The sequence below is a fragment of the Plectropomus leopardus genome, chromosome 1 (assembly GCF_008729295.1).
Source record: "Plectropomus leopardus isolate mb chromosome 1, YSFRI_Pleo_2.0, whole genome shotgun sequence".
NCBI lineage: Eukaryota > Metazoa > Chordata > Actinopteri > Perciformes > Serranidae > Plectropomus > Plectropomus leopardus.
The window spans coordinates 29,861,811-29,884,938 of record NC_056463.1 but is presented as its reverse complement, the minus strand read 5'-3'; the positions used below and the strand labels follow the sequence as shown (position 1 = coordinate 29,884,938).

The following is a 23,128-nucleotide window of genomic DNA, read 5'->3' as shown; positions in this document are numbered from 1 at the left end:
GAAGGAGCTGAACTAAGCACATTTCTCTTCCCCCCCTTGCAGTTTCCAAAGTTCAGGATTACCGTCAGCATGCAGGAGCTCTGCTGGAGAAGTTTTTTGCTGTCTGAGAAGGCTGTGTGAGAGAGTTTGGAGGGTGACAGCCTAGCTGTAGCAGTTTGCTGCAGGAAACTCATGTTGAGTTTGGGTATGTAGGCACATTTGAACATGCGGTAACTTATAAGTGGCACATTTTGTATGCATGATGGATGGAATTTAAATCTCTTGTCAATTGGAGCGCAACACACCAATGTGTTACATGTTTCTTATTTCAGAAAATATGGCCAGTTACTTTCACAGCCCTCAGTATTAATCTCCATCCATTATCACAAATGCACATTTCTTAATCTCCAAATGAATCTTTTAGCACATACAGAGCATGCATGGCAGCCCACAGGTGACACTGCAGTGTGCCACAGTGGCCAAAAATCGCTCACCACATTGATAGAGTACCCCTGCCAGAGCCTTATTTCATTCACCCGTGGAACAATTAGCAATGCTGAGCAGTTTTGCAATTAACAGCCTCATAACTGTCACATGCCCCAATTTTAAATCAGCAGGAGTAATATCTGTTTTAGAGCAAAGTTTAATTACAAAGTAAAGCATTTGCATTGCAGCGATTACCATTTTTAAATGACATTACTATGACTTTTTTATATTTTTCAAAATGCTACAACCTCTACGGGCAAGCCCCCTCCCTGTGGCAGGAGATTCTTTTCGGCAGGGTTTGTGTGTGACTGCCACACCCACACAAAGAAATTACACAAAATCTGATAACATTTGGAGCTCCGCTTCATCCCTGAGTGGTGATAGAGAAATAAAGTTTTTAGGTGACTGAATGAATGACGGTGCCAGCAGAATAGCACTCACTTCAGGCTTGACATTCTCCATCAAACCGCAGCATACTCTTGTGAACAAACAGTCTGTCTAAAACTCTAAATGGGCTCAGTCAAAATGGATGCTAGAGCCCAGTCAAGGCTTAAATCATCTCTCTGTTGAGCTCAAAAGAGAAGCGTCGAAGCCAGAAAATAGAAGAGCTGGGCTGATGGAATCTGGCGCAAACACATTCCCACCTTTCCAATCTTATTTTCGTCTCTCGCCTTCTGCCTGGTTCCCTTGCAGGGGCTTAGTGTACTTTTTGTGTCCCAGTGCGTACAAAGTCTATCAGAATGCATTTGTTTCAGGGAGCCCCCATTCACTTTCAAAGGGTTAAACAGACCATTCACCGGCCTGTCAACATTCCCTGGCCCGCCTCACGGAAAAGTCTGCTCGAGTTTTGTTCCCGATCAACACTTGTCTCCTCGGCCCGTTGTTGCTCGCGTCGTGTAATATCCATGACAATCGTGTTGGGCTTTTCAGGGGGCTCTGTAGCACCCATTCTGTGGGGCCACTTTCAGGCCATAAAGAGCTTTATTTGTGTGGATTTGAAAGAGTCATGTGAAGTGCCCTCAGGCTGGAATCCTCTTCAGCAGGTCACCACTGTCTCAATGGGCTTCACACTCACAGGCGGCCATCAGTACTGCCCTCACGTTCTTATGAAGCAACATCAACGCCGCTGCTGCAAGAGTTCTGAAAGTCCTCTGAAAGGTGCACTACAGGCAGAAGCGGGGGGAAAAGGGGGGGGGGGGGGGGGCAAAGAAGGGTGTTGCAGGGGGGAGAGCAAGCCAAAGGAGGGAGATGACAATCTGCAGCCAAGGGCTGAACAGCAAAAGTGAAGGAACGGAACAATTTTTGGCTTAAATGTGAATGATGAGCACAGTATTCTAAGCTCTTGACTTGGCTGGACGTCTCTCATAATCCACAACAGAACCCCTTATGACCCCCAACCTGTCTGTCTAACCCACCCGCCCTGAAGTGTGTGGACACACACAAACCACGCAGCAGCCAAAGGCGCTGAAGGCCGGGGCGTGGGAAGTAAGGGAGGTCCAACGGCGTATCCATTTTCATGGACCATATGGAAATTCTGTTGTGTGTGCAGCGGACGCGTTAGATAGCGGTGACCCTAACGGCCATGTGTGTGTATGCTGAATGGTAAACAGTGTGGAGAGGGGCGTCACTCTGACCCCTAGCATATGGGTATCCATTCTGAAGGAGGGTTTTCACAAACACGGCCATGCTGCCAGCCGGGCCCTTGGGACTTTGATTTGTTAATGAATTGCTCTATTGACTTGCATCTTTGCTTGCTTCATTAGAAGACACCAACAACACTCCCTGTTTTCTTTTTTCCCCCTCTTTTTTATTCCACCCACCCTGATCTTATGCACAGAGAGGAAGATGTGGGCAGAAGCAGGGGGAGGGAGAGGAGGTGGGTGGGTGGGGGGGCATTACAGAATGCTATTGTACGTTTGACTTAAATCTTCAGGCTTGTCATCTGTTTTTCCCCCTCTTCTGCGGCTTCAATTCTGTAGCCCGGCTAATTTGTATTGTGGCAATTTAAGACAACTCTCCAGTGCTCAGTGATGCAAGAGAACAAACCTAATGCCCCGCTCCCCCGCCTCCCTGCCCCCCCACCCACCCTCACACCCCCCATCCCAGGCAGGCCATGGCCCAGGACCAGCCTCCTCTAAATCTATTTCCCAGTCCCTCCCCGGCCCTCATTACCATGTGGAGACAATAATGGTTTTGTCAGGACGATACCTGCTTTACAAGTAGCAGATTATTGTGTCCCGCCAGTGTTAACACAACAAGTACAAGCCCTCTGTCTGTGGCCATTCCACCGGCTGTCAGCACTCATCCATAATGGCAGTGTCACACCATAACACACGGCACACAAAGACGTGTGACCCTCCAGCTACATGCACAAAGACATACAGGCTCTATAAGACTTACACAACATATGGCCACGGCATTATGGCCCTTGGTTTTTCCACAACCCACCAGCGAGCCAAAAACTTCCTGCCCTTTGTCCAGAAAATGTGTTGCCCCTGGCTGCTAGGCCACACAGTGCCATGGTTTTGCACCAATTACACCATACTTTACCGGGAGTGCCATCTGTATGCCAAATGGACCATTCTGTCTGGGCATTCTGGCCCGATAGGTGTGAATTTTACAGGCCTAAGAGTGTATTAAAGACAGCAGGGGCCTTGTATGTGTGTGTGTACAAGCCTTTTTTTTCTGTTGTACTTATGTGTGTCTTTCTCTACATATGCATGAATGTACTCTTAATATTAAATATAAAAGAAAGATTTTACACTCATATTGCATTGGTCACAATCACCTACAACAAACAAAAGCAAATAAAGCCAAAGAAAACTGCCCAATATCTAATCTTGTTGAACTTCCAGTGACATCTAGAGACATGGGCAATTTAAAGGGAGTTTTTCCATTCCTAAACCAACACAATGGAGAATGTGTGTGTGTTTTACTGCGGCTGAGGGCTTTTATCAAGTCCCTGTGTAGATGTCTCAGAGGCTCTATTGACAATGCCTCATGCAATACCAGTGCTTACACAGACCTAGGACGACATGAGAGGAAGCGTAACAGACTTTGACAGCCTTTTATCACTGTTGCAGACAATAGGAGTCATCACAGGAATTGTGATACTGTATTTTTTTATCTTTTAAAGGAAACTGCTAATATTTTTAGAAAAAAAAACAGCAATGTTCATTCATGTGTGTTAATAATATTCCTTCATTTGGATTATTAGAAATGCTTAAAGTACATTTAAAAGACTTTTGTGACTGACTGACGTGATACTCTGCATTGAAACAGTGTGTGTCAGCGTCAGTTGAGAGGTGAACCTATTTAACTTGTGAACACCGGCTGGCCGAGGGAACTTCCTGCGACTGTATATGTGAGGAGGCAGTGGGTCAGCTGGAGAAGCTTCCTGCCCTCTGCAGAGTGGTGGACGCCTGCTGTGTGGGTATAACATGGCAGGCCAGGTCTATTGTCTGGGAAGAGGATGTGCTCTGGTGTTGTCTCGACTCCGGGCCGGGACACACTGCGTATGACGCACGAAAAATCTCACTGGCTGGACCCAAAGAGTCAGGGTGGAGCATGCCGCTATTGCTCTTAGTTGAGGCCTGGCATGGTGAGGTTGTATCCAGAGACGGGTGGGTAACTAACCTTTAATAACAGATAAGGTCACTTTTGTAAGATTTTGAGGGAAATAGTTTCAGGTCTGAATAACATATTTTATCCTTTATCCTTTATATTAGATGTTACACAATGTGCCTAACTTAATATATGCTAAAATATTTTTTTTTTTATGTTTTGGGAAGTACATTCATAATGTTTTAATTGATATTTCCAGATAACAACTTTCTAAATCTGTCTGTGAATTTGCTGCCACTGCTGCCCTTTGCTGAACTTGTCATAAAATGCCATTTGCCTCCAAACAGTTGTTTGGAAGAGGGTGCCAGATGAACCCTGACATCGGCCTTTGATAGTTTTTTATTAGTGGGTGTGGGACTGGAACTTTTGTATCATATAAAGGTTGTTTTTCACCAGTATCCCTACGCTCAGCCTTGACACTACCATATGTGCAGATGGCCATGTGGCCCTTGACCTGGGTCTGAGGGCAGTCAGATGGGTTTGGTGCTGGGCAGGCAGTGAGCTAAGACAGCTAATAAGAGTTTTGTCGGATTCAGGCTGTCAGGATCTTCACTGCAAGGAATGTCATTTTCTCTGTAATTTCAGATCTGGCTTTTTGCAGTGTCTTACACACAACTTGGCTGATTGCATTAGTTTGGAGGAAGTGGAGGAACAGGAGAACATATTGCTACTTCAGCTTCAAAGCATACAGTCATTAAGTCAGTGCAATGTTGATAGAAAAAATATGTTTATTCTTAAATTTTGGTGGAGTACACTGTAGCCAAAGCTCGATTTTTTTGGAAGTGGACAAAACAGTATGTGCGAATTTGGATTTTGGAATTGTTGGAGTGTTTGCTGTGTTGACATATTCTCATAATTTGTGACAAAAAGCTAAAAATTTTGAAAGCCACAACAAATCCCAGATGTCCTACTTGTAACAGCCTCACACAGCTAGATCGAGTCATATTTGTCACATTTTTTACTAATAAATTTGGCCCGGTCAGATACACAACAGACTAAATGAATTAATGTTTACATGATGCTGTGACTTCCTGGCTTCTAAACTCTTCTTGACTCATGAAGAAGACTTAAACAGTTAGTTTTACAGAAGATTGGCTTATTATAATGACAATAATCATGACAAGACATTCCCCTGTGCTATCAAATAGTTATTTCTTGCCCAGAAATCCTACCTAGAGACACCTAGTTCACATTGTGTGTATTGTTTCTCAGCAATGGAAGTTTTTAAAATCAGCTACTATACTTTGCTGTCAAAAATAATTAAAAGATGATGAAAATTTGCAAAATTGTGCAAAGCATTTTTAAGAGACTGATAAGCTTTCCATAATCAGCATCATTGCCAAGGCAGAAGTAACTGAACTAACTGCGGCTTGCTGACTCCAAATGCACGATTACTACTCTAAAACAGTCAAACAATAACAGGAATTATGGCAACATGCTGTCAGTTGTCGATTGAAAAGTGAAGCTATTTTTTTATTTTGAAAAGCTTTATATTTAACCCCTTCACCTTTTAATTAGGGTTTGGTTTACATCTTTTATACTTTACACACTTCTTTAATATAAAGTCCCTTCCTCACTGGACAAAACATCCACCAACACTCACTTATATCTGGCTTTTGTATTCAATGGGGGAGATTACAATCTGCGTTCACTCCTGGGGCAAATGACTCTGCAGTAGTCACAGGTATTTATCGGTTCCAGCTCTGATCAGTTTCGATCAGCAGTGATAAAAATACAACACCTGAGTTGACATGCTAATTTTAGGTCATTTGCCAAGCTGCACTTGAAAATCATTCAAAAGTTAGTCAGCTCTGAGTTTTGGAGAGAGAATAATAAGTAAGAGATATTAAAAAAGCAACATGCAACATTGTCACTGCTGCTTTCTACTGTTATAAGCCCCGATATTTCAGGACTTTGAATGAGAGTGTGTGGGCAACAAATGGCCAATATGGAGTAAAATATATCATTTGACTACATTCATAGAGCATCCTAATCCTGATGAAAAAAATGTCATCATTTCAAATGAAATGCAGTCCATGTTTTATGTAACTGTGCATATCAGTAAGTGCTGACACCATAAGCCAGACAGTATTCATACAGTAGACAAAGCCTGTGTGATTTTGGATTGGCTGAAAACGTTTAACAAACACACAAAACAATTAGGCAGGTAGAGTGATGGGGAGAGACAGAGCTAAGCTACCCTACAGGGCCAGTCACTTCGACAGAGCTGCATCAGGAACAGTTGGGTTTCATTTTGCATGCTGCTGTGCTCGGAGGAATCTCAATATTTATCCAGTTTGTCTGGCCGTGGCACCTGCTGGGGGAGACATTAGTCATTTGTAAGTATTAACATGGGCATCCCCTCCTTCCCTCATCTTCTCTGTCTCTCCTTCTCCTTGTCTTCCTCCCCCCCTCTGCACTCTCACTCCCTCCCTCTGTGAGTACACTGTCAGTCATGTTGTAGCCTTTTAAATGTCATCCACTTACTGCGGAGAGCAGTCGCCCCACTTGACAGTTTTATTGGGAGACGTTGTGATGACGGTGATGAGAGGGAGAGAGAGAGAGAGAGAGAGAGAGGGAGGGAGAGAGGCAGAGAAGGAGAGAGGTAGGACTGGGGGGAGGCATCATCGAGTCAAATCAAATTAGAATAATCAGAGTGATGTGATTAATAGGAGTGCCATTGTGGGGTAATCATGCACAGCGATCATCACTGCGGTGGACTTCAAATTAGCGTGCCCTGCAGTGAGGCTTTGATCTGGCAAGCATCAAATAAAGCTGGGCGTCAGGTTGTCACTTACTTAAAGTACACCTTCGCCTTGACGTCTTTTCGCCACACTAAAAATAGAGACGGGAGACAAAACGTGACAAAAGGCAGAGGTACAGTCGACAAATGATCATGACTGCTCTGTGTGGCACCTGCTACAGTGAGCCACTCAGGAAGATCTACATTTCAATTTCTTAAGGTGGACTAAGAATCCTAAGCACAGAGATAAGAGAGAGAGACAAAGCTCGAGTGCAAGAAAGGAAGACATCAAAGTGACATTAGCCCTAGTGATTTTTTCCTTTCAGGTGTGTGTCTGTCAAGCCCAGTTGTGGTTGAAACATAGTTGCGGAATTCACCAAGGAATTATTTCTACAGTTTATTCCTCTGTAATTGTCCTGACGTTAATGCAGAACATCTGGATGAGATTTGGAACTGTTAGCGGTGCTTATGAACAGCAACGGGAGAGATAGAAGTGGATGGTCATGCATACTGCTACGGCGAGTCAAAATCCATTTCAGATGCAGTACAAAAAAAAATCTGAATTTTAAAAAAGAGGAGGTAGCCAAGGAAGGCCTTGCCCTGATGTCAGATGTAGAGGCAAAGAAAAAGAGACATTTAGGAGCTGTCATGGAGCGTGTAGTTGAGTTTGTGAAAGCTCAAGTGTCATGGAGACTGTGCTTGGTCTCTGAAACACAGAGCTTGCCTCTCTCAGCCCCCCCACTACAGGAATACTGACATTTTCATTAAAAGGTCACCAATCTTTTCATGTATTCACCTCAGCTTTTAATGTGAGTAGAAAGGTGAGCAAGAGAATGAAGAGAAGAGAAGTGAGTGAGAGGAAGAGAGAGAGAGAGGGAGAGGATTTAGACATGGACAGAGGTGAAGCGGGACTCTGAGAGATACAAGATCAAAAAGAGAAAAAGACCAAAGCGATCAGTTCTTAGACCAAGGTCGGAGCTATGAGGTACATATCCCTGTAACCCTTATCTCATACAGATATAGAGCTTTGAATGGCTATATGAGAATGATATGTACGGTTGACTGCCGTTATAGCATGTCTTGCACTATGTACTGTATATAAGGTCATGGTGTCCTTGCAAAATGTCATTGCTCCTGCAATACTGTGTTAATCTTAAAACATGTCATTAAATCAGGACACCAAAGCAAAGTCCCTCGTGTTTATTGTACACACGTTAATTAAAGTGAGTCTTACTCTCCAGCCAATACCATTCGCCATATTAGTTTTGCTCACTTCAAGGTTGTTTATAATGCTCCTCATGAAAGGACAGACTCAAACAAACAATTTTAATGGTAAGCCAATGAACCATAGGACTGTGCATTTAAATGTAAAATAATTCAGCATTAGTATGTGAGGATATCCATTACTGAGCTAATACTTTGAAATGAATGCCAAAATAAAAGGAGGCCTTTTAGTTCTCTAATTTACTATGTCGACCGCATGAAGTTAAAAGATGCCCCCATTTAGCTGTTTAAATGAGGATGTAGAATTTTTCCCTCTGAAAATGGATTAAAATAATTTGGCGAGAATAATCATTTAAATAGCAATAAGGACCCAGAGTGTATCTATTGAGCATAAAATAATTTCAAGTATAAATTAAATAGCTTATTACTGCCTTTCATTTCCTTGAGGGAATCGTCTGCACTCCTTTTTTCTCAGCTCCCTTGGTAGATGGGGTAATTTTCTTTGGAGGCTGTTGGAATAAGCGCCGTGCGGCCGCGTGTTCAGCAGGGAAAGTACATGAAAGTCTCCTGTTTTACACAGTGGATCTCATTCTCCATGCTGTCCATATTTCTGTCTGTCTATCTTGAGACTTGCGCTAAAGCTCCTTAGTCTAACAGTGTTAGAAGAGTAAAAGAGACCTCGTAACTGCGGCTCAACGCGATTCTCAAGAATAAATCCAAGTCTAATCTTTTATGCTTTACCTGTCAGAAATCCTTCACTCAGTGCGCCCGTGCATTCCTTTACACATTGTCGATATGTCAGAGAATTGCTGAGATAGGTTAATTTCAACACCTGTCAGCTGATATACACCCCAAAATGAAGTTGTGCAATAGACTGGCCTGGGAATGTTTCAGTGCTGGAATGCAGTGTTCGGTGACTGGAGGGAGTCAGGCAGGGGGTGGACAGGCCCCCGGCTCTCGCTGTGTGACGTCAGCGTGGTGGCATGGCAGAAAGCTGAGGGCCCGTTTGGCCCTGACAGCTGCGTTTGCCCACAGTAATGCACCCTGCCGGCCGGGGCCAAGGCCTCTCTCCTGCTGTCAGCACACCGATCGGCTTTCATGGATCATCTCTTATCTGCCGAATCTGTCATTGCAGAGGAGGGCTCCTTTTGGGGGCTTTAAACCATGCTGCCATGGTTCACAGGCTCCAAGCCCCCCTTATGGATACTTTGCTCTCTCTCTTTCTGTCTTGCTGTCTTTTCCAATCCTTGTCCTTCTCTCTTTCTTCCTTTATCACTCCATCTTGCTCTCACATGCATGCCCTCTCTGTCGCTCCATTTTTGTCTCTCCGTCGTTTGTTTACGAGTGAGCGCTAACCTGAGAGGCAGGGTATTGGAGCTGGGGGGGAGGATGGTCGCAGTGTGGCGGAGTAAGGGAGGGTTCTGGGAGGGAAGAGGCTTTTGTTTGTTTGGACAGATGCACGGGCCCATCTCTGAACTTCTGTCAGTGATCAAAGGAGCCGATGATGTAGAACAGATTCATGGGCCATGTCTTATCAGCCCCTGCTCCAGCCCTCATCCATCATCCTGAGCCCTCGTCCATCTCATTCCGATGACGGCACCCTAAACAAGGTGAATTAATCACTAACGCTCCCATCTTTGGCCAGGTGGCCTCACACCCTCCAGACATCTATGCACGCTCAGGGGGATGAGGGTGTACCCATTACCGAGGCCCAGCCCCCCGGGGCAGCTTTGCTCGCTGGGTCTGCTCCTTTTCCAACACCAGTCTCTGGTGCTCTTTCAACAGGTCCTCAATAATCTTCCGGGAATTAACTTGGTTAAAAGAGAAGGATCCTTTGAGCCAAGTTTTACAAGCATTGCAGATAGATAGTCACATGTATACACCGAAATGTATGCATGTGCATGTGTATGCATGTACAGTATATACAGTACACATGTACGTATGTTCCATAGCTTGCATTTGTCATATGTCGAATGCCCCAGATGGACTTTTGGTGTTGATATCTTTCACCGTGTATGTCCCCTTTCTGCGGTTACCTTCGGACACCGGCATCCCCCATTATTGATTTCAAATGGAAAGTGAGTCATTGCGCTTGTAGAGGATGAAGGGGAAAACCGCTTAAGTGGTTCCTTTGTGTCAGCAGGTTAAGCAAAGCATTTCACACAGGCTTTTACAGCTAGAGATAGTGCCTTTGTGCCTGAAAAGACTCAACTTAAAACAAATGCCAAATGTGACACCAAAGGGTAATGGCTACACACAAAATGAGGTGTTTCTAAGGAAAGGCTTGTTTGTCACGCCAGGCTGTGCTCTCCTTCAAAAGTTTCAGAGGTGAAAATAAGACTTTGCTGCAGAGTTTCTGGGTTAGTGAAATCGCTTCAGTTGCAGAACACTTTGAATTCACAGCGAAGGGTTAGGTTTGGGTTTGAGATTAGGGTTATCTTCACAAGTCATTAAGATGCTGACTATACTGATAATCATTTTTGGAACTGACAAGATGTTACTAACCTACAATATAGGTAGGTGAATGCATAGGAATGAACATTAAAACTTTAAGTACATGACTTGAGGAGTCTCTTTTTAGACAGTCCTGTGAGCCTGCTGAACATTCTTTGATGTGTTCTTGGGAGGTTTGTTACAGGCTAGCAGCAGTGACCTCAGCAAATTATCATTATATTGCCAGCCATGTTTGTGCTTAGAGGGGTGGTTATAGCTGTCTGGGAATGAGGTCAGGAGGTCAAGTGCCAAAGCATAGTGTCATGGAATAGCGAGTCAAATGATGGAGCATGTGTGCTTGAAGAGCCTAGCAGATGCAGAGAAAGGACAAAAAAATACCAGACAGAGAGACACGCAAAGTCAAAGTCATTTCTAAGATGAAATCTTAAGCAAACAGATGTTGACAGGCTGACTACAAGTTCATCCCAAGGTGAGGAGACATAAACACTTAAAGGAAGCCACCTCTCTGACGGCTGGACATAGAAGACATTCAGGCAAGGCTGCGTGGTAATGAAAGGGGAACACACACAATCAGCACCTATGAGCCAACTCAATATTTCTCTCATGTGCCCCCATATATGTCAGTATAGTTGCGTAACCTTGCTGTTGTCCTTGGCATTTGAACTGTTAATAAGCCTATTTGTTAAAATGACACTGGCAGGCAGCATAAGCTCGGTCCCCCTATCCCTCAGAGTAGAAGTCAGTTATCCCCCTCCTCTCAACTCATCTGGCAGAGGTGAGGCGATATCACTCTGACTGCTGTGACAGCTCTACTTTAGCATATTCATGACGAGCAGAGTCTCATTTCACAGGTGTATTAAAATACCCCTAACCCCTTTCTCATAGGGAGCCTCGTCTCACACCACGATGGCCAGACGCCATGCATGAAAATCGATGGGGAAAATATGTAGAAATATAAGCATGCATCAGAGGCCAGGTCAAGAACCTAATTTCACAGTGACACCGGGGGTAATTTGGCTCTAGAAATGTTTGTCAATTCGCCATTCATTTGAGCAGGCATGGCATTGTGAGGCCCCCGATGTGAGTGCAAGGTGGCCAACCTGAACGCCTGTATTTATGGCGCACTTTTGTGAATACATTACGCCTGTCACAATGAAATAAGTGACATACTTACACGCTGCGAGGAGGAAGTCCAAAGGGGTGAGCACCGGGCGCGGGAGAGATAAGAGGAGAGGTAATTAGTACATTCATCTTTTTTATGATATCATTTTTCAGACATATATGATCACAATGTAAATTAGAAATAAGGAGGGACCTGCAGAAAATGGAATTCATTTGGAGCGGGTCAATCGCCCTACAATAGCGGTGCTGGGAGGCCAGGTGTAATTTACGGTGGCGCTTGGCCCTCTCTCTCTCCTGCCATGCACCTGGCAGAGCCTGATACCCTGCTGCTCCCCACAGCTGCTGGGCCTCCTCTCCCACAGATAACACCCTCATCTTCAAATGAGATTCATTTACCGCGCAGGAAAAGGACGAAAGGAAAAGAAAAGGGAGAAGAGAGGAGACAAACCTGCTCTCCCCCTTTTTTTGCACCATCTTTCTGTCTCTCTCTCCTGTGATTCAAGACTAAGCACTTACTGTAATGACATTCTATGGATTATTGATTTTTGATTTGGTTTTTCTGCTCGGCAGATGCCCCCCGTTTTAGCGGAGCCATTACCTCCGTAACGATTAGAAACAAAAAGTTAATTATGTAATTATAAAGCCAATAACAGCCTGCGCTGGTTTACCCTGCTTTAGTCGGTTTAAACATTATCTCTTGTGTGCACATCATAACAGGCGGAATGTGAGGAGAGGAGATTAACGCCTTGGAAAGCAGATGCGGAATTTAATTCTCCAGTCCATGGCTGCCTGGGAAACCATTAAGTAATCACAACATTCTCCCTCGATTAAATTCACGGCTGCCACTTTGCACACAAAGGGAAGGGGGAAGAAGAGGTGCCTGCAAAGCTCTCCCATTTTTATTGACTGTAACGTCAGTCCCTGCCTGCAGGCACAGATGAATAAAACTGTTAAATAGGGTGCCTCAATCTGTCAGAAAATGAAAAGTTTGAGTGGGCAAAATAAAATCTAAGTAAAATAAAAAAGGAGGGGGTATGTTGCGATGTGTTAGGCCCGATAAAGCTCACTCAGAGCGGGTGGAATAAATGGGGGAGCAAAAAGATGCACTTGATATTTCCCCATTATTTTCAGTCATTTTACTCTACCGCAAATGATTTTTGTCCCCAGCAGCTACAGATAAGGTTGACGGAGAGAGGAAGTGGCTGAATTGGACTTGGTTTAAATGGATTAAACACACACACACACACACAGGCACATCAACAGGGGCCTACTTTGTGCCAGCACACACATACATACATGAAGCTGAGACACACGTGTATTGACAACCTAGAATGCATACAGCAAGTGTGACTAATTACTTAAGGATGGGTGTGTGAGGAATTAATATGGCCTTGAAATGATATTTATTTAATGTTACGCAGTGAAGCTGGTTGAAGCAGCCCTAGAGGGATAGAGGTCAAAGGGGCGGTCTCCTTCTATAAACGAGCACTTAAGGGCAGAGAGAGGGTCCTGCTCTGATTAATTGGGTAATTCATTAGTTTGGTTAAGTCGTTTAGTAAGATGGGTGAAATGAGGGCCTATAACCTGAGGGCTCTGCAGAGCACTAGCTACAGACGAGGAGGAATACTGTGGCTAATGCAAGATAACAACATCAAATGAACTGTGAACAAATACACATCAATGGAGCCATGAGCCAGAGTGGCTGTGCTTCCTGGAAAATGAGCAACAAATAAAGGCGACACATCGACACATATACACACAAATGCCCTTTTATATTATATGAGTTTAAACATGTTGCATGGTGCTGCAAATTGTGATGGGCGTGTATCCAGAGCTCATATTGACAAGCATTAATCCTACATGGAAGCTCAGGTATGCGTTATTGACTGTGTTGTTGAATGGGGAGCTTGTATGTTAAAGGGCAGTTCTTTATGCTGTATTTAGATAAGCTTTACTTCAAAGTGCCTGCCATCATCTATCATGCTCTTTGGGTTATCAGGGGGTGCGGGCCCTGGCTTTGGTCTGAGAGTCTGATTGGTGAGCAGTGTAGATGTGTTGTGTGTAAATATGACACTGTTTTTTCACGGCTATATTTACACATGCTTCTTTAAAAGTACTTCCTTGAATGTCTGGAAACCTCACTCAGAAATCCGACACACATTTACAGGCTTGTGCACGCACGCACACACCTGCAAATGCAAACACACACACTGAAACACACGCCTAGCTTCTTTTTAGACCCATACAGGGCCCAGTGTGAGTGCCAGCCTGTTGCTATACTCCCCTCCACTCCTGTCCATCAGTTTCTTCCCAGGGGCCCCCAGTTATACCCCAGGGGCCTGGGGCCTGCACTTCCCCATTCCCTCTTCACTCAGCGCAAATGCCAGGATCAGGTTTGGGAAAGGCAGCAGTTTTTTGTGTACAGTGGACAGCTGGTACATTCCAGATAAGAGCTGAATTTAAAGTGAGTACAAAGGCAGCAAGCATGGGCTTCCTCTTTGTCTATCCTTGCCTATTGATGAGCTTCTCAATCAGGCCCAGATGGTTTGTTTCTACAAGCATCCACACAATATCATAACAGCACTGGCAGAGAATAGCAGGCAGTGTGTCTGGTTCCTGTTTGGGCCTGTTAAGCCTTTTCAAGGCTTCCATGTTACACCAGACACTGAATGGACTAAGTGGGATGATGGATTTGAATACAGAGGTTAAAATCCAAGAACACTTGTCAGTAAAGTCTTTGAACGGAGCCACACTATGGCAAAAATTCATGATGTAAAAACTGGGCTGCAGACTTGTTCCATGCAAATTTGATAAATGGCTGAATAAATATGCTACCATTTTTATGTGCTATATCCTGTTGGTAACATTTACACAAGGAGAAGTCAATATGCAGTGGGGGAAAAAATGCAGTGATGAAAGAAATTTTTCACCAGTGTCAGTGTTTTTTTAGCTTTATAGAGCTGTATGATGACCATAGCAGACATTCTCTAACTTTCAGCAGCTCCTAAATTCCTCCCGGCCCCCTGCAGCTTGGTTCAAACAGACACTGACCCACAACTCTGCTGGGGACTCTGAAACACTTGGTCCCATCGGTCCATGTCACAGGAATCTGTCCAACCAAACCAAGATTAAATTTCATGAACTAATTACACAACAAATAATTAAGCATGTACACATCTGGAGCAGACTTGGATAGACTTGCAATGTGGACAAGTGATTAATGAGCTCCATGAAGTAGCAAACAGGCACAGAAACGCAGTTATGTACATGCCAAAAAAACTAATTGTTTTGGTAATATACACCCTAAAATAGAAACATGCACGAAAGAACACATTCAATATAGCCACATGCACAAGAAAGCACATTCACAATGCATAATGCACACACACCAAGCATGTGACATCAAGAATTCGCTTTCTCTAAAAAGCCCAATTCCTACCCGAGTCCCTTTTGAACCAGGTCAAAGCCCCCACCCACAAGTCCCAACAGAAAGGATGGGAAAACTAATGACTACAATAGAGTGTTTGCATTTTTCTTGGGCCCTGAAAAACACAAAGAACAAGGCCTGTGACAAGCTCCATTATTTGGTTGCTCTGCCAGTGAGGAGACAGCTCCTGCTGGAGAGATGAAAGTGGGGGGTGTGGGATAGGGAGGACAGGAGAATGGAGAGTGTGTGGGTGTGTGTGTGTGTGTGTGTGTGTGTGTGTGTGTGTGTGTGTGTCTGAAGGGGGGTTATGTATGTGGGGTGTCAAGAGGGCCACGGAGATGGCAGGTGATGAGGACGGTCCCGCCCTCGCTGCCATAACCCATGTCGCGTGGAGCTACGGGCCCATCAGCACAAAGACAAATTATCGCAGGGGGAATTTCACGGACAGGAAGAATCTGTCACGTAGTGGAACCCTCCCTCTAAGGGACTTCGCACAGCCATTATGAGCTTCTTTAAGGAGGGAAAATTCACTGAGAGGCCAGCGTCCAACACCCCCAGTGCCAAGATGGATGGGGAGGAGGAGGTGTGGGTCAGAAGTTAGAGGGGAGTTGTTTTGCTTTTACTTTTTTATACTCTCCGAAGCACACTCTTAAGACCTATTACTCTTCTTTTGATAGTACTCGCTATTATTTATTTCAGAATGCTGCTGAGCAGCCATGGACAAAATATCAATACAATAAATGACTAACTGGGAAAGTTAATACATAAAAAAAATGTTTATACTTTTTCAAAGTTAACGGATTAGACTATAACTCTAGGCCTGCGGGTGTTTAAAATAATCTGCACTTACCTTCTTAGCTTCTGTCTGCTTTCAGATTTGGTGGAATGACCTCCCTGTCCAGCAGTGAGCATGTCGGCCTTCTCGCTGCTTCTGTCGCTGGCATACAGCCTCCCAGAACTTGGACCATTCCCAGCAAGCGCATGAAGAATCCTGCAATAATAAATAATACCACTCAATTGGGTATTATGTGTACTTAGAGAGTTAGATTTATAAATTAAGGCTTTGTGTTTAATTGGCAACTCCCTTTGAGATTTAACAGTGTGTTGAGTGTGCGCTTCGTGGATAAACTTAGCATTAAGCCTCTAGATACACAGGCAACAGTTGTTGGGAAATGCAGGCAAACACATGATGTCAGGCATTGTAAAGAAAGGCTGTTCCAACAGGAGGGCTGCTAGTGGTGATAAATGTTTTATTTATTCGGGATATTAAAGTGCTTACTATGGGGCTTGTACTTTCACCCCAAATGGAAATGTGAGAACAAGAGGCCTTTTAACTTCTCCACTCCTCTATGTCCAACAATACATCATCACTAATGTCAGGAACACAGTCAGCCAAAGCTCCAAAGAAAACAAACATGGAAACCAAACATGTTCAAAGATCTTTCACCTGGAAGAGCTTTAACAGAGGTCAAGCGGGGAAGTTGTTTTACTTTTTTGTTGGAATGTTTTCACTGAAATATTTCCCCAAGTCACCAACAGCAATTCTTTTTATGTAAGCATTAAATAAATTTGGTGTTTTAAATCACATTTCACATTTTCAGGGCTTTCCACAAAATAAAAATAAATAAATAGTCCTGGTGCATAAACTAAATCCATTCCTACACGTTGGCAAGTACATGTTGAAAAAAAAAAAATCACATCCACTGCTGAGCGATATCCCCTCCCTTTCTTCCTCACTGTGTCTGCATCATTCATGGGACCACAACATGTGTAATCATGCTCAATATTTTATAACAGGTTGTATTACAACAACTTATTCTCATTCAGAGTGTACGCATGTATCCAAACATCTCCCCCAATAATGGGAACAATGGGGCTTTAAGTTGTTCGTGGAAAGAAGCCACATCTATTGTGTTCAAAGATATCATTCCAATTGAACCATTATGACATCGCCTTTTAAATTTGTCTTGGCCAACACAAAAGACCAGTGGCCCTTTAACAAATGTGAAGGGGATTATTCTATTCCTTCAACTTCGAACCCCACAGCCTTTCTCCTCTCTTTCACACAGGGGCATGAACTTGGATGGGTCCTGCTTTCCCCCCTGCTGAACACCACATTTTAAACACACAGCCACAATTGGCTGGATTAACCCTCTCCCTGCTCCCTCTGCGTGGAACGATCCTATGGACTCGACAACCCCTGCCATGCTAGCAACCGGCGGAGGTCCATGCTAACTGGATCATGTTCCATGAGAAGAAAAAAAAAAAGACAAGTGTCCCTAACTTTTCTCATGTCACTTTCTCTCACAGCCCCCAGTGTGGATGGGTATAGGCCTCACTTAAAAGAGACTCCTTTGAACTGGATTCATGGGCCATTTGCATAAGCAGATTTGGGTGAGGAGAATGGAGGGGTATTGCGGCTGGTCATTAATATGCCAGCTAATTCAGCACATTGTAAGCCCATTGATGCTTCACTAAAGGGCAGTTATCCCATTGCCATTGTTTAGGCCTGAACCAGTCTCAGCAGTTGTTACAAATTACATACTTAATTGATTTAAAATCTGCCATAAACCGCACAATGAGGGGAGATATGGCAATGGTGGACGATAGAGCAATGCTGAGTGAGATTTTTTTTAATGTCCATCTAATAAATGAATGGACTTGCAAACAGCTGGCTCTGTGTTTGCGAGATAAACATCATAAGCAGATGTGTCGCCAGTCAACCCCTGCTTATTTTACTGCACCACTAACATAAGCACGCATTTCAAACATATTCACAGACTCATTTTCAACACATTTGTAAAACGATGCCCCATCGATCGCATCTCTGACTGCTCGACCTGGTCTTCAGCCAAGATACTTTCCAAAGATAACACAGTGCAAGTGATTACCGCGGGACTGTTTGTGCCGTCATGACTCAGCCGTGGTAATGCGCACTCCACATTTTCACACTCAGCACCAATTAGTGGCTGCAACAAAGCTTGACCAAAAATAAACATTGCAGTATTGCATACTTATTACCACAATAAGACGTAATCCCTGGGATATGCTGAACAATATTAGCTTTTCAATTACTCCTCAGAGCCATTGAGCGGCAGTCTATTGAAACAGAGAGCAACCCCCCAACACACACACACACACACACACACACACACACCCTGCCCTCCACAGGCTACTCCAGCATAGTACTTGAGATGTGAGAGCCTTAAACATAGCACCCCTCGGCATACACGCCAGTGCCTCCTCACTCCTCAGCCTATGTTTCTCTCCTCCTTGTTTATTCTGCTCTTCTTCTTTCCAGTGCTCCATCTCTGACTACGAACAGCCTTGATGCAAAGGCTACAGACAAGTGTGTGATGTAGAACGCTGGGTAGAGCGAGGAAAAACACATGATGCAATAATGTTTTGTACAAACTAAGCAAATGGTGAGGCAATTATGATCACTAGGATGTTGTTAATGATTATAGGAATGAGAGAAATGGCGATGGAGGCGATAAAACTGACAGCAGTGATGATGAAAGTGGCGGAGGTAGAAAAAGAGGAGGAGGAAGTAGTGCTGCGTCTCTTCCTGAGATGCCCCACCTTTTGTGAGGCCCTGACCCGCTCTTCAGCAGTCGCCATTGTCAGCGAGTCCTTCGAGGGGTTTGTATGCTGCGGGGGCCTCTGTGTATTCTTCCCCCCAACTCTCTTCAATCTCCTGCCCCTGATAGGGCCACATCAAAGCTGGAGGAGCTGTGCTTTGTGGGGCCTTGGTCCCTTGACTCTCAACATGTGGTTTTGTGGCTCTGGACATCGGCACCTTTTAACCCATTCTGTCGAGATTAGGCATCGCCTTCAATTGGGCATTAGTGAAACTATAGTAACCAATAAGAAGCTTGTCGCTGAATGGAAACTATGTATCTTGTCACAGTGGAGCTGTCGGAACATCACGATCCCAGACAAGTTCCTCGGCAGGATTTTGGCTGCCTGGATGGGGGCCCCTTCTTTTCATGCTGACACCAAGTCTTTCCACGCACACTCACTGACACACACACACACACACACACACACACACGGACACACATTTTTGCAACCCAGGCACTGTAATGGTAATTTATATTCTACACAAAGAGGGGGAAAACATTGTTTTCCACAGGGCACAAGCATTTAATTATCTCCTTTTTTTCATGTCTTGCCTACAACAGTGAGTGAGAAAATTGGACCAAAATGAATAACCAACAGTTTAAGAAAGGGGAGGGGGGAAATTGCTGCACACGATGACTAAGGGTGTAGGGTTTGGAAGCCTGGGAAATAAACAGGAACTAATGGAGTGGGTCTCTGCTGCAGTCTTGGCTGGCAATGGGCTGGTCCTGGGGAGAGAGGAAGGGCAGGCGAAGGGCCAGGCAGTGTCGTCGGCCCCCAGCTTCATTAAGAGGTGCAAACACAGCTCCACAGTACTCAGGCCTAGGGCTCCATCAGTCAGATCCTGGCCTTAGCCCGGGCTTAACATGAGCTAAAGACTCCAGACATCACACACTCATTAAAGCCAGGCTCCTGGAGCAACTGTCACTGGCTAGCAGCTCTCCGGCAACTGCTCCCTCCAGATTCCTGTTGAGGGGAATCTTCACACATCCCCAGGTTGGCTCCTTGTGCTCCAGCACCAGTCAACAGCTTGGATTAGTGAGGTTACTATAGTCAAAACATTTATTCACTGAACAAAGCCAATCTGCCCTTTTCTGGCTTAGCCCTATCCCTGCTATCAGATGGCCATTTACTGAAATAATAGAGATAAGACGTGTGATCCTCGCAATTTTCAGATAGCTCAAATGACTCGCTGACGGCTCAATCTGTCAGTGTGTACATGATTTGATGTGCAGTTGCATGCAAACTAGAGAGTGACTCTGCAAAGCCATGCTAATGCCATCAAATATACACATCATAGCGTTGACACTTGGCTGGTGCTTTTTGTCTATCCGTTTTGTTATAAAGCCCCAGTTACAGTGTTCAATTGATGCTGCTCAGTCGACACAAGTCTCACACTGGCTCAGGCAGAGCAGGGAGAATCAGCATGAGGGTGGATTGATTTTTGGCTGGGTGCGGACAGTGAGCGAGGGACAGTGGGCCTCCAGACAGAAGCTTGGCTGGACTCTGTGAAGACTGGAGCCTTCTGTGAGGTTGCCTGCCCCACCACATGGAGTGCTCCAACAGTGACCCTGCGCAAACTGGCAACTGCCAACCGTCTGCTTCCGTCTGCTTGGCATATTTGGCCATTTAGTGGGCGCTTGTGAAGATCAAATGGGTTAAGATCGCCCCTCTTAGTGAGCGGGGAAAAAAGAACATCAAAAAGGTGTAAATTTCACTTCCCCACTTTTGATTAAGTCAAGCATGAAAAGAAATGTAATACTCTCAAGTGGCAAGGGTTTACACTATTGATGCTGTTACTTCTGCTTCAGGAGGCCCAATCAGCCGACAGGGAGCTGAGTAAACTCGCCCTGAGTTTTAGGGGAGGCCAGATGGAGGGCTTTTGCTGTGCCTGAAAAGACAGCTTAAGAGCTCGCCTCCTCAATCCCACTCAATACTGACTGTGTGAAATCCTGGCCCTGGCTAACCCCCCAACCCACCCGCCTTCTCCAAAGCTGGTGGCTACCACCATATGGGCTTGTTTAAAAACTCCCACAGGCTGGTACAAAGCACAACAACACAGTTTTCATATCAAGTACTCTCTCAAAGAGGCCCCCCCTCCGACTCCTTCCCTTCCGATTCCAAAGGCTGTCACGGGTTCTGCTCTGATTAATAGTTGGTGTTGGCCGTCTGTTTTGGCAGATCATTTTGTGCGATGATTAATATGAATTTACCAGCTCAATCCAGATTTCATATGTTACAAAGGGAACTGCTGATTGACTGGATGTTTGCCTTTTCACCTGCAAAAAAACCCCACACATCTCGAAATATTGGAGAGATATTAGTGGGGTGACCCTCCAGGGTAACATTGCACCTCCTTGCTATGCTTTGTTGCGACAGGCTCACACAAAGCAAAAGTGAAGTAGAGCAGTGCCCCTGGTAGTATGTGGTGGACAGCGGAAAGGAATGGCTTTTGTAAAGACTTAATAGAATCTTTAACCGTTCCAACAATCCACTCCCATGGAGTTGCATTAAGTAGATATTGTAAAGGGAAAATGACCTAAATAGCTCAACATCAACCTCATTAGGCATGCAGGCAGGGCCTGGGCCATTTCATGGTGGAAGCTATTGTCAAGGCTCACCCCAGGTAAGCATTAAATTGCAAATGATACCCTGAAAGGCAGAGAGGAGAGGGCAGAGAGGGAGAGAGAGTGAATATAGCAAACACAGAGAAAATGGTTCTCAGGACAACAGAAAATGAAAAGGCGGTTGGAGGAGCTGCTCTGACCGTAAAAAATCCAATACATCACAGCTTTTGGGGAGCAAATTCCACTCGTCTCCTAAGTGTCTTATTTGTAAGCAATGCTGAGCACAGGCCTGTGTGGGGAGACAGAGAAAAAAATAGAGAGGGAGCAAGAGAGAGAACCTAATGACAGACTGATAGCAATTACTTGTGCCCGTCAACGGCTCCTCTCCCTTCCAGCATTCCAGGGGAAAATTAGACGAGTGGGAAAAATAAGGCAGAAGAAAAAGGTAAAGGGGTTGAAAACAGTTTAGATTGAGTCTGAAGAAGTAGTCTCTGTAGTCTCTCTCCACCGTCACAAACTTTCCAGCAAAGTCTATCTCTCAGCAAATCAATAGCCGCATCCTCTACGCACAAACAATCTTCACCTAATGACCCCTTGGATCAACATGTTAATAAAGGGGTCTCTGAAGAATAGTTTGCAACTGCAAAGTGCTCTTGTGAGTGACATTAAAAGATGCTCCAAAATGGGAGGCGTGCTCCCCGGCGGAACTGCTCTCTGTCACCCTTCCTGGTGAGAAATTGTACCTTTGCATATTCCTTGTCACCGGTGGCATAAGTGAAAGGACCCCTGAGGACAGTGTTAGTCACTGCTTGCCTTGTGGAGTGGAGTAAATTAAAGCAGGGATTAGGGCAGGCGAAATTGTGGATGACAAGCAAGGCGGTGGCAGCCACATCAAGTGCTCTTTAGGCCCATATGTCTTCATGAAGCGCAGCAGTAGAGGCTACCAATGAGCCCACTGCACAGCAGTTTACTTTATTCACCGCGAAGTAGACAAACGCTCCTCCTCTCTACGTGTCCGCTCCTCCTCACATACGCGTACCAACACACAGTCCTGCAATGTAACGTCAATGAATACAGTATGCTTATATGCCTCGGTGATGAAATAACATGCATGTTTCCCTGATGTGATGGACAACACATGATAAAATTTGTAGCTCCGCCTGTGTTATCAGTCAACTGACCAATTAATTAATCAACTAAAACCAGATTAACAAAAACTAAATAAAATATTACATGATAAATATGGATGCAGTTTCTGCATTACACAAAAATGCTTCTGTTTTGTCATCTTTTCCTGGATGCGACTTTTACCCTCAGCCTTAAAATCTATTCATTTTTATGCTCTAGTTGTGTGAAATTGTATCCCAAAACAAACAATAAACCAAAACAAATTTAACACATGAAGTTGTGAGGAAACTAAGAGAATATTTTGACACTAGTTAATCCTTATTCTCCATGGAGAGACAATCTCCGACCTTAATCTGCTTGCAGTAGCAGCGTGGAATATACCTACCTTAAGGGCTGAGAAGAGGTGTGCGGCTGTGTGTGTGCGCTTTAGATGTAGAATTACCATGCAATTACAATATAATGACACACATTAATCGTTTGAGTTTCTCCGGCACAACTGCGGGACCGTGTTGGATGCATTAATTAGCGAGCTCCTCATGTTGTGGCCCCGGCAATTGTTAACATTTGAAAAAGGCTCTCCAGCCACCACACTCCCGCAGATAAATATCCTCTGGCTAGTAGATGAAAATATCAAAAACAACTGTGACTGCGTATGAAAAAGAACGTGACGACACCAGCCGGGCGGGAGGCAATAGTGAGCATGCTGAGAAATCCAGAGGCATTCAAAATGTGTGTCTGTGTGTGTGTGTGTGT

At 44.6% G+C, this 23,128-nt stretch overlaps 1 long non-coding RNA gene across 1 annotated transcript in view; it reads right to left on the bottom strand.

Annotated features, from left to right (window-relative positions):
• The window catches only part of LOC121937823, a 157,285-nt gene that overhangs the window by 71,030 nt on the left and 63,127 nt on the right, over window positions 1–23,128 (bottom strand). The window contains exon 3 of the long non-coding RNA XR_006105216.1: window positions 15,910–16,050. This is a non-coding gene — a long non-coding RNA (uncharacterized LOC121937823). The remainder of the gene's footprint in view (window positions 1–15,909; window positions 16,051–23,128) is intronic.